This window comes from Macaca thibetana, chromosome 8 (genome assembly GCF_024542745.1).
Source record: "Macaca thibetana thibetana isolate TM-01 chromosome 8, ASM2454274v1, whole genome shotgun sequence".
Taxonomy (NCBI): domain Eukaryota; kingdom Metazoa; phylum Chordata; class Mammalia; order Primates; family Cercopithecidae; genus Macaca; species Macaca thibetana.
In genome coordinates this window covers 13,020,403-13,033,351 of record NC_065585.1, presented here as the reverse complement: position 1 = coordinate 13,033,351, position 12,949 = coordinate 13,020,403, and the positions used below count along the sequence as shown (strand labels likewise).

Genomic DNA, 12,949 nt, shown 5'->3' with positions numbered 1-12,949 from the left:
CTTTAGGGTTTTCATTTCATTTTGTAAGGACTCCTATAAGCATATGAAAAAACCATTTTTCTCCTGTAGTCTATCTTTTGTTAGTTTAATTTGCAGGACCTCAGAAACTGAACCTAAGAGAGTAGAGGAAACAGGAGTTTCCTCCCCTAGAGTACAATGTATTGATCCTCCCATTTTGAGCACAATCTGTTATTTCAACTTCTCAAGCATCCCATGAGACAGGCGTTGATCTTTGAGTTACAGAAGATAAAGGCCCAGGGTTCTGAGGTGTAGCCCCGGCTCCCAGTCACATGATTTCTAAGTAGGAGAACTGGGATTTGAACCATGGTCTCTCAGATACTAAAGTATCTTTTCCACAGTGTTCTGTTTTACTCTCCTGCTTTCAAAATACCAACTTGGAGTGCCAGTAAAAAGTCTGATATTGAACACAAACAGAATGGCCATTTCAAAGCATTTTGGGAAGTGGAAGGGTTAGAAATCCAGTCACACTCCCGGGAGAAGTGTTGCTGTGACTGATGGGCCAAGAATCCACCCAAGAGTCTTGTGAAATTAATTTGCAATATGTCTGTGTGTTTTATCACAGCAGCCCTGAAGCCGGGAGTGTGGATGGTGAAGGCAAATGCTCTAGAGTCTTAATTAAACATTGTGTTACCTCCAATCAACAAGAGTCCCAAATCAACCAAGGTTAGTTCAGCTTGATGAGTAAAGCTGCCTTTCTCACTGATCTCTGCAGTCAAAAGGTGCCGGATCAGATATAGCGTCATTACGGTGTGCTGTGGAGAGGTGGAAATACACACTGGAGTGTCAGCGGGTGTGGGCTAGCCACAGTGAGTGACACATGTTCTGAGGTATTACGACGGTCCATTCAGCCAGTAACCTTCCATGTAGATATCAGCTCCCCCTTCTTGAAGAGAAACCAGGAGCCTAGGGATTCTAGACAGTTCGCCCAAGGTCATAAAGCTGGCAGGGGCAGCCCTGGACTTCAAACTTAGGTAGTTTGGCTCCATGAGCTGTGAGAGAACACCAAAAAGTGCGGTGCTGGCTTTTAAAAAACATCTAATGACAGAAAAGTGAAGATTCTAATATTTGTTGACCATCTGATGTGCTAGGAGTTTTACATATGGTAACCCATTGGTCCTTCCAGCAACCCTACTAATGACTTGTTGTAATTCTTATTTTATAGTTTCAGGAAACCAAGGCTCAGACAAACATAAGGCCCAAAGGAATGCATCTGGGAGAGCCAGGATTGGAAGTCCAGTCTGTTTGCTGCCAAAATCCATTGCTGGTTGAACACTGAGTAAGAAAGTATAACTGTTTAGCTGTTGCCTCACTGCCAGTCATTTTTTAGCGTACTCTTTCATCCTCATTCCAATGCTTTGGATTAAAGATTATGTTTCTTTTATCATAGATGTGAGGAGAAACCATCCTTCCAGCTGGTGACTGCCTTAAGATTCTAATCAATAGCTTAAAATGAACAACGGCAAGAAATAGACTGTGATCAAGTGATCAAGGGATGGAGTCTTAGCTAAATGCAATGTAGATATTGGATGATAGAAACTGCTCTCATATCTTTCAGTATCCAGGAACCCAGAGTTCAGGATTATAGCAGATGAATTCTTTAGCTGGCTTCTTGCTTTGAAGAGGAGGAGGAACCAAAAGAGTTTTAAAATACCTACCGTATACTACTTACCTATCTTCTGAGAAGGATAAATTGACTTCAAAGAACTTAAATAACTAGAAAGATTAACAGCTAGGTCAGAGCCATGGGGTTTATATGAGTTCTTAGTGAAAGATACAGTGGGTGGGGGTGGAGAAAGGCTTGATAACATTGCTTTAAATCCCCTTGGGAAAAAAATGGAATAATAATCCTACCAAAAACTCGGGGTGGTGAAAGAAGATCAACTCCAAGGGAGAAAAATGCCCATGCAATGAACTGAATAGCATCCGTGAGCAGAATGACAATGCACTGATTCAGCATGGGATGGGAAAACCTTTCTGACAGTAATTACGTGTATTGAAGGAGAGAACAGGAGTCCCTAGGTGATGAGTTCTCTCTTCCTGTTGCAAAGGTTTGTGGGCCAAGCATCACCTGGCATGCAGGCCCGCCGGAGTCTTCTGAAGAAAGGGCTGGGGGCTGTAGTTGATTTTAGCAGGTGCCTACAGCGGGGTACTTGTTTTTATACAGCCTGCAACCTCAGGATGGTTTTATATTTTTTAAATGATTGAAAAAATCAAAGAAGAATGGTATTTCATGACATGCAAAAATTGTATGAAATTCAAATTTCAGTGTCCACAAATAAAATGTTATTGGAGCATTGCCACACTCATTTATTTATGTATTGTCTGTGGCTGCATTTGGGCTACAATGGCAGAACTGAGTAGTTGTGACAGAGACCATATGGCCCACAAAGCTAGAATATTTACTACTGTCTGGCCCTTTCCAGAAAAAGTGCCAACTCCTGGCCTAGAAGAACTTGACCTCTTCTATTCCTAGGGCCAGAGTTCAAGACTGATGATTTTTATCTAGACGACTGGAGTTGCCATTCGCTTGTCACCTTGTTACCACTCTTGCTTCCCTAAATAAGTCTCCATTATATCAGGCATAGTAATCTTTGAAAAACCTTATTAAGGTATAATTCACCCATTTTAAGTGTAAAATTCAACATAAATTTAGTGCAACCATCACTGCATTCTAATTTGAGACCATTTCTGTTACCCCAGAAAGATTCTTCCTGCCCATTTATGGTTAATCCCCATTCCCTCCACCCCCACCAGGCCCAGGAAACCACTAATCTACTTTCAATCTCTATATGCTTTTATTTTCTGAACACTTCATTTCACTGAAATCATGCAATACATAGTCAGAGAAATATTTTTAAAACATGAATCAAGATCATGTCACTACGTTGCCTAAAATCCTTCTACAGCTTTCATCAGCACCTAGAATAAAATCTCAATTCTTTACCCTGGCCACAAAGACTCTTGCAATTGCCCCCTCCCTAAGTCTCTACCCATATCACATGCGGCCTTTTCCCTTGTTCACAGCCACGGCGACTTTGCACTGGCCGCTCCTTCTCATTGGAAGGCTTTTCCCCAGGCTTCTTAACGACTCGCTCCTTCCTATTCTTCAGTTATTCTTTCTACTTAAACAAAATCAAAGTCCTCTTGACTTTACATCCCCTACAGCTCCTCCTTCATTTCTCTCTTTCCCTTCATGGCAAAACTCCTCAACGAGTTGTCTCTACTTGATGTCCCAGAGCACCTCCATCTCCTCTCTCTCAAGCCCATTCCCATCAGGCATGACACCAGCATCCCTCCAGTGCAGCTCTTGTCAAGGCCATGCTGATTCCTACATGGCTAACTCCACTTCTCACTGGGCACAGCAGCACTTGATGCCATTAGCCAATCACTCCCTCCTTGAGCCCCTCTCAGCACGTGGCTTCCCCACACCACAGTCTCCTGTTTTCCCTCCTGTTTCATTGGCTGCTCCTGCTCAGCCTCCTTTGCTCATTCCTTGTCTCCTTGGCCTCTTGATGTTGTAGGGCTCACTCCTTGATTATCTTCTCTTTTCTCTCTATACTAGTTCACTTGGGGATCTCATTCTGTCTCATGGTTTTAAATGTTTCCTACAAGTTGTTGAATAGATAGATAGATAAAGTCAGTCATTACTTAATGGTGGAGATACGTTCTGAGAAATGTGTCATTAGGCAATTTTGTCATGCAAACATCAATAGAGTGTGCTTACACAAACCTAGATGGTATAGCCTACTACACGCCTAGGCTATACAGTGTAGCCTATTGATCCTAGGCTACAAACCTGTATAGGACATTACTATACTGAATATTGTACACAATTGTAATGCAGTGGTAAGCATTTGCGTATCTAAACATAGAACAGGCACATGAAAATACAGTATAAAAGATGAAAAATGGAACACCTGTGTAGAAGAACACTTCATCATGAAAGGAACTTACAGGACTAGAAGTTGCTCTGGGTGTCAGTGAGTGAGTAGTGAGTGAATGTGAAGGCCTAGGAAAGTACTGCACAGTACTGAAGACTTTATAAACACTGTACATTTAGGCTACGCTGAATTTATTGAGAATATTAACCTTACTGTAAATAGTAACCTTAGCTGACAGTAGTTTTTTTCCTTTATAAACAAAAGATTTTTAAACCTTTCGACTCTTTTGTAATAACTTAGCTTAAAACACAAACATTGTACGACAAAAACTTTCTTTATATCCTTATTTTATAATCTTTTTCCTGTTTTTAATTTTTCTTTTTTACTTTTCTTTTCTACTTTTTAAACTTTTCTGTTAAAAACTAGGACACAAACACACACATTAGCCTAGGTTGATGCAAGTTCAGGATCGTCCCTATCACTGTCTTTCACCTCCCCACCTTGTCTTGCTGGAAGGTCTTCAGGGACAATCACATACATGGAGCTGTCACCTCCTATGAAAACAATGCCTTTGTCTAGAATATCTCCTGAAAGACTGATCTGAGACTTTATAGTATTTTTTTTTTTTTTTTGAGATGGAGTCTCGCTCCGTCACCCAGGCTGGAGTGCAGTGGCGTGATCTCGGCTTACTGCAACTGCTGCCTCCCAGGTTCAAGCAATTCTCCTGTCTCAGCCTCCCAAGTAGCTGAGTGGCACCTGCCACCACGCCTGGCTAATTTTTTGTATTTTTAGTAGAGACAGGGTTTCACCTTGTTGGTTAGGCTGGTCTCGAACTCCCGACCCCAGGTGATCCACATGCCTCGGCTTCCCAAATTGCTGGGATTACAGGCATGAGCCACGGTGCCCGGTCAGTAAATTTTTTTTTTCTTAAGTAGAAGGCGTACACTGTAAAGTAAGTATTGTATAATAAATACGTAAACCAGTATTTATTATCATCAATTATTATGTATTGTACATAATTGCATGTGCTATATTTGTATCCAACTGGTAGTGCAGTAGGTTTGTTTATGCCAGAATCACCATAAATAGATGAGTAATGCATTGTACTGTGACACTGGGATGGCTACAATATCACTAGGTGATAGGAATTTTTCAGCTCCAGTATAATCTTAGGGGGCCGTCGTCCATTGTTGACTGATCCATCATGATGCAGTGCATGACTGCATAAATATGAGTATGGATATAGATATAGACAGAGCCATCTTCAGCGCTGAACAGTCTCCTTAACTCCATACTGAAATACCTGCTGGATATTTCCGTCAAATATTTCATATGCATTTGAAATTTAACACATAAAAAACAAACTCATGTTCTGCTTGCAAAACCTGACTCTTCCCCAGTCTACCCTATCTCCATGATACCTTCCCTCATTAAGGTACTCAAAAAACTTTGCAATAATCCTATTCTTGTTCTCCTTTCATATCTCACATTCACTCCATCAGTAAATTCTGTCATCTCTGCTCTTAAAAATGTATCCAGATTTCAAACATTTCTCACTTCCTCCGCTACTCTCACTTGGGTCCAATCCTCTCTTGACTCTCATTGAACCGATTATTGCAAATGCAGTGTTGCTCCTAACTAATCTCTTGGCCTCTGCTCTTGCCCCCTCCAGTGTATTCTCAATACAGCAGCCAGAGAAACTCTTTTTAACATAAATCAGATCTTGCTATCTCTCTACTCGAAGCCTTGCAATGACTTCCCTCTTGATTCAGAGTAAAAACAAATAACCTCATATGGCCCATGAGGGCCTTCATGACCTGACCCCTGATACTTCTCAAATCACCTCTCTCATTGTTCTTCCTTCTGCTAACTCCCTTGCCCTGCACTGGCCTGAGGCAGACCTGCCCAGAACCAGAAGATAAACTGCTGGGAATATTTTCATATCTGATGTGGGGATAGGACATGGGACAATTGGATTTTTCCCAAGGGAGACACCTTAAATGTCTTCAGTGAGGAGAAGTCACTGGGTCCTGGGTCAACGGGATGCCCACTCTCATTGTTGGAAGCTGAAATTATTAGAAACAAGAACAAGTTCCCAGAGTATCTGGGATGTAAGGCTATGAATGGGTTTTTGCTGAATTTGTGCAGATGGAAAGAAATTTTTGGGCTTTTTCTCTGTTATACAGTCACCTGAGGCTTGAAGTGGATGAGTTTTATTGGACAGAAATATGCAGTTGCAGAGTGGATTCACTTACCATAACTGCAAAGTTGTCCATAGGCCTTTGTGATGCTAGACATGGACTTTGCAGCCAGATGGTGGTGTTCTAGAAGAGCAGTGGTTGTCTACCCTGATTCTCAGAGGCTACAGGCAATGTTTCCACAATGAATTGTGTCTGTGAATGTCATTTCCAGCTTGCCCAGGGTAAGCCATCTTTGTCCTTTGATTTACAGAGTAAATTGTGGCAACCTGGATGGGTTTTTGTTTATTTTTGTGTATGTCTGGTTTTCAAGTAGGCTTATGTGCCAGATGCTGATGGTATCCTGCCCTGTGTCCTTCCTCCCTACTTCCGAGTTCGCCTGCAGTTCACAGATAATTCTCAGCATGCTGGCAGCTCTCCACCTTCACTGGCAATGCTTCTGTTTCTCTATCTGAGACTTTTCTCCCCCTGTTTCATCTCTCCACTCTCTGAGTTGTGTTTTCTGGGAATGCTTTCTGAATAAACCACCTACACTCAACACCTCATCTCTATTTTTGTAGACGCCCAAATTAGGGCAGCTTGGTGTGTGGGCATGGGATGGAGTCAAAAGCTGTCACTCACTGAACATTTTCTGTGGGTTAGATCCTTTGCTAAGTACTCTACCGACATCATTCCATATAATGACCTTTCAAGATAGGTATAATTCTCCCCATTTTACAATTGCTTACCATAAAAGGGTTAAGTAACCCTCTCAAGGTTCTTTTTCTCTCATGAAAAAACATTCCTTCTCACTGTACTGACAGTAGAGAGAGGCAAACTTAAATAAGCTTTACTAATTTCCTCTCCCATCAACTCACAGTGTTTTTGATTCACCTATTCTTTCTTCAGCCCACATGGTCTGGGAAGTGGTTTCTCCAAAGGAAGTAACCTAAGATTCAGGGGTAGGTGGTCCTGGTTAAGTTCAAATTGTGACTCTTTCCCTTCTTAGTGTCTGACCTTGAGCAGATTTCTTTATGTTTCTGAGCCTCAATTTCCCCGTGTATAAAATGGGAATTACAAGGACTTAAAATTGTAGTGATTGAATAACACTTTAATTAGGTTGGGCATGGTGGCTCATGCCTGTAATCCCAACACTTTGGAATGCCAAGGCAGGTGGATCACTTTGAGACCAGCCTGGCCAACACGGTGAGACCCCGTCTCTACTAAAAATACAAAAATTAGCCTGGAGTGGTGGTGTGCACCTGTAATCCCAGCTACTTGGGAGGCTGAGGCAGGAAAATTGTTTGAACCCAGGAGGTGGAGGTTGTAGTGAGCCAAGATTGCACCACTGCACCACAGCCTGGGTAACAGTATGAGACTCTGTCTCAAAAAGTAAATTAAAATAACACTTTAAAAGACTTTGATTAAACCTGTGTAGTGGCTGGTACCAAGGAGGTGTTCAATTCCCATCGTGTTGTCTTTGCAGCTATGGGTTTTAGTTTGTATTTGATTATTTTCTTCCTCTTGGTCTTTATGCCATCAATTATCTATTTTCTTTCTTTTGTCTTTATTCTTTCCCTCTCAACACTTCTTTTCTCACATTTTATAAATATACTGAAGCCTCCCCTATCATTTCCTCCTGCAACCGATAACAAACTCTCCTTACTTGTCATTGTTTTCATCAACACTTGGACCCTCATTTTTCCTGCAGCTCTTTGCCTTTCTTTTAAAAGAGCTCCTCAACTTTACCTATATTACATAAATTCAGCGGCCTCTTTCCCATCCATATCCTGCCTTACCTCAACATCTTGGTATTACTCTATATGATGGCCACCCCCTCTCATTTCTCCCCTCTTAATTCCATGACCCTCTTCTCTTCATTTCTATCTACATTGATCATGGTTTCTGGGCCGCTCTTTACATTTTCTGCTTCCTCTGCATAGCTTTCAAGGTAGATCTTTCCCAAAGTTCATACTTTTTCAAGCTTTGCTTTTTTATCACAGAGCTCCTTGGGTGGTGAGCTCACTCGTGCCATGATTTCATCCTAGTTACTTTTCTGTTTTCTAAAGCTATGCAGCAGGCTTCCTTCCTCCCTGGCTTTCTGTTGGGTTCAGACAACAGTTGGTACCAGTAGAGGATCAGAAGAGGGAAAGAGAGTGAGGTTGCAGTCTTTATTCCCTTAGCTCCCTCCCTGCTGGTTCACTACCAGATTGCCCAAGGTCATAGTCCCTATCACATGGCTCCATCTGGGTTCTGGCCTTTGCAGGGCTGTTGCTAGCTTTGCAGGACTGTACCATGCCAATCTGATTTAACTAAACTATCACCAAATCTTTGTAAGCAAACCCTTTATTAAAATCTCCTCCACTTGCCTGTGTATGACTTTCTTATTTTTCCACTTGGATCTTAAATGAGACAACCACACATTATATAACCCCTGGAGAAGCATGCAGGAAAGGAACTTGAGTGAGAAAACTTAGGTAAATTAAATGAATATAAACATATTTATTCCCTGCTTAGCAAGCAAGGACTTTTATTCAAAATAAAAGATTCTAATGGATTAGTAGCTAAGAATAAAGGCTCTGGAGTCAGACTTCCTGGTCTGAATCCTGGCTGTGCTATTTACTAGCTATGTGACCCTGGACAAGTGACTAAATTCTCTATACTTCAGTGTCCCTATCTATAAAGTGGGGATGATAATAGTTCTGAGTGCCAAGATTTATTGTGAAGACTAAATGAGATGATTCATAGGGAATACTAAATAAAATGTCTGGCACATGTACGTGCTCAGTAAATCTTAGCTATTATTCTTATGTCTAACAGAATTGAGTTTGGGAGAGGCTGATAAAGGCTAGGTCCAGAGATTAAGCAATCACCCTTATTAGCTGGAGGGAGGTTTCTGAGTTCTAATATATGCTTCATTAGTCCCTAAAGACAATACCAAGTTCATGCTAACTTTGAGAATGCCCTAGTTACCTAGTGTGACAGACAGGTTTTAAGATGGTCTCAATTATATCTTGTGTAGTAACACCTTCCCCTTGAGCACAGGCAAATCTGTGAATTGCTGCTAATCAATAAAATATGGCAAAGGTAATGGGTTGTTAGTTTTATGATATGTTACATAAGATTGCAACTTTCATCTTGCCAGCAGGCTCTCCCTTGCTCATTTTGATGAAGCAAGCGCTATATTGTGAACTGACCTATGGAGAAGGCTATGTGACAAGGAACTGAGAGCAATCTTTGCCCAACAGCCAGCAAAAAAACTGATGTCCTCAGTCTAACAGCCCTCAAAGAGCTGAATTGTTCCTATTGTGAGACAAGAAGTGGATTCTTCCCCAGTTGAGCCTCAGGTAAGACCACAGCTCCAGCTAACACCTTGATTGAATTTGTAAGACCCTAAAGCAGAGGACCCAGTTAAGTTGTTCTTAGATTCCTGGTCAGCAGAGACTATGAGATAATAAATTTGTATTGTTTTTAGTCACTAAGTTTGTGGCAATATTTGTGTAGCAATAGATAACACACCTAAAATGTAGCTGCATTTACTCATTGTTTCATTCTTTAGCACTTACAGTCACCATGATAGTTTCTGAGGACAAAGATTAGTAAGACTCAGTGTCTATCCTCAGACAACTCACAGAATAGTGGTGGTAGTCATGGAAGTAATGAAGATAGACACTGAAATCACTGAGAAAATCATGAAAATACAAATACTATAGTGGATGTCTGTACAGGATACAGTCAAGGCAAAAGGGAAGAATGGTTTGTTCTACCTGGAGGATGAAAGACTCAGGAAGGACTTTCGTGAGGAAATGATGTCTTAGCAAGTCTTGTGAGTGAGTGTTTCATTGGCAAAAGAAACAATGTGACCGAGATATAGCAAGCATTATAAAACTGGGTGTGTCTGGGGAGTTGCAGGCCTTCCTTTATGGAGTAGAACACAGAGCATATGTATCGTGGAGGGTGCACTGGTGAATAGGTGAGGAACATGACACTTAGCTGGACAGGTAAGAGTGAGCATGAAAGTGGCTGATCGTTGAGGACTGTGTGTGCTAAAGAAAAAAATTTTAAAAGTTAAATGTTAGGTGATGTCGAAGAGCCCCGAAACGTATAAACAGTAAAAGGACATGATTGGATTTCTGTTTCTTCAAGATGACTGTGTCACAAACACTGTAGAGGATGAAGTGGAAGGAAAGAGACCAGAGTCAAACAGACCATTATAGACCAGGAAGGGAGAAAGTGTGGCAAAAAGAGGACCCTCCTTGGAAAGAGTCACAAGGTAGAAATCATGGGCTGTGCAGGTGAAGAAGGTGGGTAATCGAGGTTGATGCTGAAGCCCGTGGATTGGGTGGCTATGTTGACTGGTGCTGCAAGTCCCCGAAATGGGACCATGGGAGGCAGTGGGATTGTAGAGAGTGGAAGCAGGAGGGTAGGGCATGAGACTTTGTGGTGATGGCATTAGTTACCAATAAAAAAGACAGTATGATTCTTTCTTCTAATGAGAGGAACTGAGACCAGGCAGCTGGGAGAATCTTGTCAGTCTCTAGATATAAGAGAAGTAGTTTCTTTGAAAGGAAAACTTCAAAATTGAATTCTGAGACCCATGATCAGGATGGGAGGCAGAAGTCAGAAGAGAGGGTGCAGTTTCAGACCGTGGATCTGGGAAGAGATTTCCTCACTGCAGCGTGATCTGCTTAAGGACAGAAAGTTCCAAAGAGCCCTAATATACCTTCAAGGCCTCATCTGCCTGGATAAGTCTCGTTCTTGCTTTCTGCATTCCAAGTACACTGCCTTCTTACTATACCTGGAATGCTCCCTGTTTACCCAGGTCATAAAGCCCACTGAGTTGCTTGCCAGAGGCATTGGAGACCATAAGAACAAGAATGTAAAAATGCAACTTTGCTTTGAACAGAACTTCTAAACTAAGCCTGTCTCATGCCTCTTTGCACATCCTCTTCCCAGTGTCTGGCAGGCCTGTCTTCTCCACTTCCTTCTTCATTTTTGGCTTTGTGAAGTCATCCTTAAATATTCCATTCATACCTCATGCCCTGCACGAAGAATTTTCTATACCTCTAATATGAGCCAGTATCATGCTTTGTTTCCACAGAACGCTTGATTATCTCATTCATCATGCTTCTCACAGAACTGAAACGATCTTAAGGCCAATACCACATTAAATTGTGAAATACTGCATCTCCGATGCTTGGTATATGGTAGATATCCAATTAATATTACTGAAATACATGTTTCTTGAAGTGAACTGAATAGAATAAAGAAAACAACAATTATAATCAATATCCAAATGTTTAAGGAGAGAGAGTTGGCAAACTGGCCTATGAAGGGATTATACCCACCAATGGTCCAATTGATAATAGAGAAAAGGACATGTTCTTGTTTGCTGCATTTGAAATGTGTACCACTAGTAGATAACTCTTGCCAACACTTTATGCTATTAAACTGCTGCCACATATATATTTGTAACTCCAGTGACTCCCAGGGGGATTTCTGGTTCCCTTATTTTATTCCCTGGGCAACAACTACACTTGGGTTAGACGTAGTCATCACTCAGTACTAACAAGGAAATCTATAGGATTAATCATTGTATTCTTGTAGTGAGCAAAGCTATATATTCAACACATTTCCTCATGCTGGGCATTCATGGAGACTACATTTCCCAGCCTCCCTTGCAGATTGTCCCATACCATGTGACTGAGTTTAAGCAATGAGTTTGTGAGTGGGAATGATGAGTCACTTTGAGTCCAAGGCAGGAAGATGTAGGTATGGTTTTTCTAGATCCTCTCCTCCTGGCACTATGGCTGGAAATGAAGGACTCCAGCTCTTCAGTAGCCCAAATCCTTGCGTCACTCTTTGAAATTCAGACAATGTACACTGGACTGTGATTTGAGCAAGAAATAAATATTTGTTGCGTTAGGCCACTGATATTTAGAGCTTTTCTGTTAGCAACAGTCAGTGTTATTTATGATAAATAATACAACCTCATAAAAGTTGTTTTGAAGCAAATAACATTCCTCCACATAATCACTGAAATGTCTATTTATTAATAAGTGGTGCAGTATTTATTTAAGATAGAACATAAAAAATCAGGTAAGAATTATTTGCATAATATATATGGAAATCAACCTATTAAAGTTGTTCAAATATTGGACAGAGCCAGAATATAAATTACACATACAGTTTAAAAATTACAGGAAATCATATTATAAAGAGCACTAAAGGCCACTTGTGGAATAGTTGTGTTCCCCTGTAAGCCAGAATGTGAAGAAAGCCTACTCGTAGCACAGAGACAAACCCAGGGAGCAAGGCACCAGAATTCTATGCCATAAAAAGGGGTTAAAAAATACAATCCAAAATCAAATACAATGGATTCATGTCACTGGGAACCACAATTTGTTCTTCAAAGACTGGTGTTTTCCATCACTGCTACATTAGAAAAAGGAGGAAAAAAAATAGCCATATCCTATCTGAAGCAAGGCAGAGATCATTTTTCTCTTTAAAACAAGGAAGGACTAACAAATCTGATGAAGTCCACCTGTCTTTCTAAGATGATTTTTCAGGATGGGACAGAGCTGACCTCCCCTCTCTGACAGCGAATCTCTGATCCTTGGCAAAATGGCTGCCCCAAATCTTGCAGCGCGGCCACCACCTGGACTCTTAACCCTCAGGGGAACTGTGGGAGTGGGAACTGCCGCCTCCTTGGAAAAGGATTCAGAGGGGTATAGAAGGGCCCAATTACCAGATCAGGCTGGCTTCCATGGGAAACCTTGATCTTTTAATACTGAGAAAGAGAGACACAACTGTTCTGAGCTTTTGGCCTCCCAGAGAATGCTCTTAAAGGCTCACCTGTTTCTGCAGAAT

General features: G+C 41.3%; 1 protein-coding gene across 1 annotated transcript in view; it reads right to left on the bottom strand.

Moving 5' to 3' along the window:
* The window catches only part of HHLA1 (HERV-H LTR-associating 1), a 45,181-nt gene extending 43,435 nt beyond the window's left edge, over positions 1–1,746 (bottom strand). Inside the window, exon 1 of the mRNA XM_050801600.1 lies at positions 1,691–1,746. The gene's annotated coding sequence lies outside the window, so the exon portion shown is untranslated. The remainder of the gene's footprint in view (positions 1–1,690) is intronic.
* Between the last annotated feature and the right edge of the window lie 11,203 nt (positions 1,747–12,949).